Below are 7,379 nucleotides of genomic sequence, written 5' to 3'. Positions count from 1 at the left end.
ACTGTTTACGTGTGGTGTACAATGTCTTTCAATCAATGTCGTCCAGTCCACAAATCTACAAACTCCATTTAACTGGGTTGAATGTTCTCCATGAAAAGTGAATTCTTCAATCCCTCATTGTTCCCCATGGCTTTCAATTAAAATTTCATTAAGTCTCGTAAAATCTTTGTGAAATTTAAAACAAAACCAAACCCAACCAGTCAATGTGTACTTCTTCTTACTAAGAGTAGAGATTATTTCTTCATTCACAAATTCCAGTTTCAGGCCAAGCTCCTTTGTCTTGGGTACAGTCCTACAGGTTACATGGAACGTATGCTTCCTTTTCATTAAGGTAGGCCCACCACCATTCAATTTCATCCTCATCTTCTCTTCGAATGATTGTCATTCTGTCCCCATCTCACATGAACAGCTCATTGTCATTTTGAGAGTCATAATCCCAAAGTGCACAAATGACTCCTGTATTCATGATGCCTATCTTCTGGAAATCATAAAGAAACTGGAAGCACTGGGCGTAGCCTTCCTGCACCTCCTCACATTTGTCTGCTGTGGTCTGCGTGTCACCATAGGTCATAGGAGAGAGGGCCGCCCCAGACTCCATCAGGAACTTGCACACCTGAGCATTGTTACATGAGTTGGCACAATGCAAGGGAATCCATCCATTACTATTGGCAACATTTACATTCAAACCAAACTGTACCAAGAATTTAACAATTTCTGTGCGGACTGCACACACAGCCTTGTGAAGAGCTGTGATACCTTCATCATTAAGTTCCCTGTAGTCTCTGACCTCATATATAATTCTTTGCACAAAGTGAAAGTCTCCCTCCATATTGGTTCTGAAATTCATTGTAATGACTATGCACAGTTTACACAAATATTTTCATGGTTATGTGATTTATCAGTATGGTTAACAGATAAGCTAGGTGTGGTGTCATCCTCAATCCTCCAAAAAGCTTGTATGAAGGTGTCTGACTCTGGCTTCCTGGGGCAGCAGTTCCAAATAAGATCTGTCTCATGCCGGTCTCTGGTTCTCATCTGAGGCTGCTGTTGCTCTCATGTAGATCCCTGTCTTAATTGGTGCCAGAAATTCTGAAGGCTATAGACTGCTTCCTACTCCTTCTTGATGTTACAATTCCCCATTTCTGCCCCTGGATTAACTCAATTTAGTGGTGAGATTAGTCAATTCCTTTGTGAGTAGACTAACACAACATATTTGTACCGTCCAACCCGTCCATGTGGCAAAGTCAATGTCAATAACTAAGAAAGCCATTTTTAACAATAAACTCTTACTATCACAGATACAGATTTCCCGGTTTCTATTCCATTTAAACTCAATTTACAAAACTTTAATTTACATGAAAATTGCATTAAATATAGCAAACACAATTATTCAAAGGCCATTAATTTTAAAAATGCTGTCTTATTCCATAATGCTTGTGTAGTATAGCCATCAATACGCCTAGTGAGAATCGAGAAATTATAAAGGCAAAGAAAATGGGCAAATACAAAGGCTTAATGCATTCACAAAGATAATAATGGTAAAAAAGAACCCAAGTGTACTTTTCCAACAATTATAGGAGACAACTTCTCAGTCATAATTGAATGAACACCACACAGTAAATGAAAAGTAGCTATGGACTATTTCAGCTTTGATTCTAGGTAGAATGAGTAATAATGTTCTCAAGAGTTAATGGAGCATTCACCAATTCACGAAAGTTTAGCAAGTAAAAATGAACCACTCATTTAGCATCTAACCCACTCTGAAGTGGCACTTGTGGATAAATAAGACCATTCATCCATGTTACTCAAATAGGATTCAATACTGGCTTTAGTACACACCATCAAAAACCATCCAAGTAAATCATAGCCGATTACTTTTCATAGGAAAAAATTTAGAAAAAAATCTTCAATAAGAAGTTGGCAAAGTTAACAATTAAATTATATCTCATATATGCGAAGTATTCAACAATGTAAGGACAGTTATCTTACACTAAAAACATAGCATATATACCGGTTCTGAATTATGTCTCATACATTTGAAGATTTTCAACTGCATATAGAATACATTCATTCACCAGGACAACATGTGTACTTGCAATATTTGTTTTTAGGAGTTGAGTTTATTTTCATATTTTTCCTAGATAGGTTTACATCTTAAGATATCCTGCTCTCCTTTTTTCATCATACATTTAAATGTATATATAACATTTTATGGCTCTAACATTTTATGGCTATAATATTTTATAACATTAATGGTTGTTAACAGGAATTTTTAATAGACATTTTTAATAAAGAAAAAAAATTAACTTTAGAATTTGACCCAAAAGTATCAATTATAAGCTTTTGCTTTCTAAATGTATATACACACACACACACACACACACACACACACACACACACATTCATCTTGGAATAATTATTATACCTCTTACACATATGTATAAATCAGGAATTCAATTCACTGAAAAAATCTTTTTTGATGTTTTCTAGCCTAAGAGCAAATTTATTCTTGCACCATGAAAACATTTTTAAGGACAAGAGATTTTCTTTTGTAGTGATAAAAGACTGCTTTCTACCTGGCTGACTACTATACAAATTGAGCCCCAATTCCCAAGTAAACATTCCTAAATTCTTCATTCAGCTTACCTACTAATCATTCTAGCTTTAATAATACATATAAATCAAGGAATGTTTTTATTTTGCCATAAACAGAGAGAGTTTTTGGGTGTAGATGTATATGTGTGTGTATCTGATTCTACACTTCATCATAAAGTTTTCCTGTTAATCAGTATTTCCTCAATGCTGAAGTTGATTAGACTGCAGCAGCTGAATTGGTGAGCCTTGTTCTGAAAGAAAGCCGACTTATTCTCCTTGTTCTGCTTTTGGGTTCACTGCACAATTTCAGGCCTCAATCTGCATAAGAATGTTGCCTTGGCTGCAGGCCTGAAATATCAGTGGAATAAAGCTCTGACATCAGCTCCTCTCTCTACTCAGGGTATAATTGTGTATTTAAAAAGCCCTGTGCCTTCTGCGGGGGGTAAAGGGGATTGTCTTCTCGTGATCTATGCATACTGCTGTGCCAGCCAACATTATCCTTCAAATGTCTTTGTTTGGTCACAGCTCCATCAAAAACTATCAATTCCAAGATTCCATTTATCAAAATGCTTTATGCTGCCTAAAAACCTGCATCCACTTCCTCCTATTTTGCTTTTATTTCATTCATTCAGGCCATTGTCTCTAATTCCCTCTTAGTCTCTGCAATATTCAATGATTCTATTTTCAAAATGCCTCTCTGATGCAATCCTCTCTCTCTCGCTCTTGCTTTTTTATGCATGTAAAGAGTGGACAAAGATGAATCTTTTCTATATACTCAGTTCTTATGCACTAAGTAGTTTGAAAATGTAAGACTATTCATGAAAAGGGAGCTCTGGAGGTTTAGTGGTAAGAAGTTCTGCTGCCAACCCCAAAGCAGGCAGTTCAAATCCACCAACTGCTCAATGGGAAAAAAAGGGGCAATCTCCCCCTGTGTGATTTATAGCCTTTAAAAACTGGCTAGAGGGTCAATTAGGAGTTAGTTCCTATCTGATGACACATCATTCACAACATCCACAAAAAAATAGTAATATAGAACACAAAATGTCAAAAGAAATTAAAAAAACTCACAACCCAGAAATTAGTCCTTTCTACCTGTTTTATACAGTTTCTTGGAAATCAAATAAATATTTACTGAGGGAAATGGAGAAAGAAAAAAGAAGATATCTACAAAATATTTGCAATGATAAAAAGAATAAACTTAACAGTGTACAATTATTAATAAAGGGTTTAAATGCTCAGAAGATACGAAGATACATGAAATTCTCTTTAGCTACAAAGGTCATTGAAGTCATATATCTGACAGACTACTTAGGCTGATGTGAGGAAAATAATATGAACAAAAATATACATAGATTTCCAGCCAAATTGAATCTATACTGTCAGGGTACGTTGGTATGTGAAGGAGGCCACATTATAAGAGAACTTTAAAACACACTTTCCATGAATAAAATAGTAAATGGTGCAAATTTATGAAAGCAGGTATGATTTATTTAAAGATAAATTATAAATCATAAGAGGAATACTTGAATTTAGGAAAGAAAGTAGCTAATATTTAGTTAACCCTAACATTATCATGCCTACACAAAATTATTAAAGCACAAATGGACATTCTTTTGGTATTTTTTGCTTGCATCTAGGATTTATCTGACATTAGCAATGATAGTCCTGGTTGGCACAGACTCTACAAATCCAGCTGGTATTTCTGGCCCTTTGTTTTCTATGCACTGGTCTAGCTATACTGAATTATACTTAGCAATATTTTGCTTGTATGTGATATTAATGATATTGTTTGATAATTTCTACATTCTGTTAGAGCACATTTGACAAACTTGTAAACAAACATGCATGTCTTCCAGTCAGCCCAGCCAACCAGCAGCCATCCATATTTATTGGCTAGTAGGGTGAACAAGTCCAGGACTTCATCTGTCATCTGAAACATATTAATTGGTGTCCCATTGATTCCTGAAGTCTTATTTTTTGCTAATGCCTTCATTGTAGCTTGAACTTCTTCCTCTCTTACCATTGGCTCTTTAAAAAAAAATATATATATACTGTTTTTTCACAAAATTCTAATAGTTTCTCACAGCATTCCTTTCCATTTCCCTAATTGTGCCACTCATCAAATTGTGTGACTCCAACATTAATTGCCCCTTCTATCCCCTGCTCATCCTCACCCCTCTGCTTCCACACACCTTCCCCATGGATCCTCGTGTTCATTCTAACTAATGGTTTTATAAAGTGTTTTTCCTTTTTGGGACTGAGTTAGTTTAATAAGCATAATGCTTTCCAGTCCCTCCCAAGTTAGTTAACAATTTACAAAATTATTGCTCCTGCATGCTGCGTAGTATTTCATTGTTTAAATGTACCATGATTTCTCAAGTTATTCGATTGTGGTTGGACATCTGGGCTGTTTCCATATTTCTGTGATGGTGAGTAATACAGCTATGAACAGTGGTTTATAAGTCTCTGTTTGTGCCTCAGTTCTCATTTCCTTGGGGTATGTTCCAAGCAGCAGAATAGCTGGGTCATATGGAATTTCTAAGTTCAGCTTTTTGAAGAAGCAGCAAACGATCTTCCACAGTGGTTATACCATTGTATAATACCACCAACAATGTATCAGAGTTCCTATTTCTTCACATCCTCTCCAACATTTATTACTTTCTGACCTGCTAAACTTTATCACTATTACTGGGGTAAGATGGTATCTCATTTTGGTTTTGATTTTCATCTCTCTTATTGTCAATTAGTTTGAGCATTTCTTCATGTGTCTGATGGCCAGTCAAATATATTCCTCTATTAAAATTGTTTCCGTATCTTATATCCACTCTGTAAATGGATTATCAGTCTTTTTCTTGTGGAGGTCCAGGAGTATTCTGTAAACTTTCATTATGAGATTCTTGTCTGAAATGGTATTGCCAAAAGTTTGTTTCCAGACAGAAGGTTTACTTTTCACCCTTCTGGAAAATGTTTTGATGCACACAGGGATTTAATCTTTAGAAGTTCCTACTCATCAATTTTATCCTCTTCAGGTTGTGTATTTCTGGCTGTATTTGACAATACCTTTAAACCATAGACTGGGCTTTCTAAGCTTGATCCTGATTTGTCTCTTATGAACATTATGGTTTTGGGCCTTACTCCCAGGTCTCTGATCCATCTTGAGTTAATTTTTGTGTATGGTTTGAGATGTTGATCCTGTTTCAGCTTTGTGCAGGGGCAAGTCCACTTTTGCCAACCTCATTTGTTGAAGAATTTGTCATTTCCCTATTTGGTAGGTTTTATTTCTTTGTTTAATGTCAGTTGACTGTAGAAAGATGGGTCTATTTCTGCATTCTCCATTCTGTTCCTTTGGTCTATGTTCCTGTCATTGTACCAGTACCATGCTATTTTGGTTGCTACAGTTGTGTAGTAGTTTTTAAGGTCCTTCAACTTCATTTTTGTTTCTCAGAATTATTTTGCTTATTTGGGGTCTCTTTCTTCTTCAAATAAACTTGACAATTTTTCTTTCAATCTCCTTGAAAACTGAACTTGGTAAATAAAACTAGTGCTGTTATATCAGAATGAACACTCTTCCACTTTTTAGTCCACTCTTTGTCAATGTGTTATATAGAGTAACCTGATTTTGTTGTGATACTGATGTTTGTACCATTGGAGTATCAAATACTAGAATGGTTTCCCAATGTGGACAGTGTTTGGTGGGGCGTCCAGTAGTAAAACAGGTTTGGAAGCAGGAGTGGCATCTACTTCCTAAACCACATGCCTCTGGAAACTCTATGAACTTGGAGAAATTATGATGGTTATGGAAAGTGATCATTAGATCTGTTGTTCATAGAGTTGCTATGAGTCGTGCTTGACTCAACAGCAATCAACAACAGTCTGGATTGGGATTGCATTGAACATATAGATTGCTTTTGGTTGGATTATCATTTTCACATTATTGAGTCTTCCTATCTAAGAAAAGGGTACATTTTTCCTTTTCTTTGTTTTTTATTGTGTCTTACAGAAATGCTCTGTAGTTTTCTTTGTGTCTTTTGGAATCTAGTTAGATTCACTCCCTATTATTTCAATTTGTAGTTGACTCTTGTGAATGCTATTGTTTTCTTGATTACCTTCTCCGAATTCTGTTACTGTAGAGGAATCCAACTGATTTTTGTATATTCATCTTATATCCTGCCTTTCTAGCAAATTGGCCCATTAGCTCTAATTGTTTTTTTTTGTGGTTTTTTTGTTGTTGTTGTTGGGTCTTTGGATTTTTTTGTGTATGCTCATATCCTCTGCATATAGTGATAGTTTAACTATCTCATTGTCAATCTGGATGTCTTTTATTTCCTTCTCTTGGCATATTGCTGTAGCAATAATTTCAATACTGAATAGAAATGGTGACAGTGGTTATCTTTGTCTGGTTCCTGTTCACAAGGAAAATGTGTTTAGTATTTCTCTATTGAGAATGGTATTGCCTCTTGGTCTTGCATATATACTTTTCACAATGCTGAGGAAATTTACTTCTATTCCAATTTTGCTGAGTGTCTTAATTAGTAAGGGGTGTTGGATTTTGTCCTTTTCTGCATGAATTGCTAAGACCATATGTTTCTTTTTATTTACTATATTAGTTTTTTTTTTTAAATTTGTTTAAGCCTCTTGTTTGGAGTCAGTAAGACCTCAGGGAGGACCTTTGGATTTAAAAGTCGGTCGGTATGCTGCATTGAAAAACAAGGAACTCATGCAATATTATTCAAAATGGGTGGACCTGAAGGACATTATGCTGAGTGAGGTATCTCAGTCACAAA

The 7,379-nt window shown here is 35.6% G+C and overlaps 1 pseudogene; it reads right to left on the bottom strand.

Moving 5' to 3' along the window:
* Nucleotides 1-260: 260 nt before the first annotated feature.
* LOC102857362 lies at nt 261-847 on the bottom strand (annotated as a pseudogene).
* Between the last annotated feature and the right edge of the window lie 6,532 nt (nt 848-7,379).

Source organism: Elephantulus edwardii, unplaced genomic scaffold (genome assembly GCF_000299155.1).
Source record: "Elephantulus edwardii isolate Elephantulus edwardi_28Jun2011 unplaced genomic scaffold, EleEdw1.0 scaffold00039, whole genome shotgun sequence".
Taxonomy (NCBI): Eukaryota; Metazoa; Chordata; class Mammalia; order Macroscelidea; family Macroscelididae; genus Elephantulus; species Elephantulus edwardii.
Note: the sequence above shows the minus strand (reverse complement) of the source record. Positions and strands in the feature narration are given on the sequence as shown.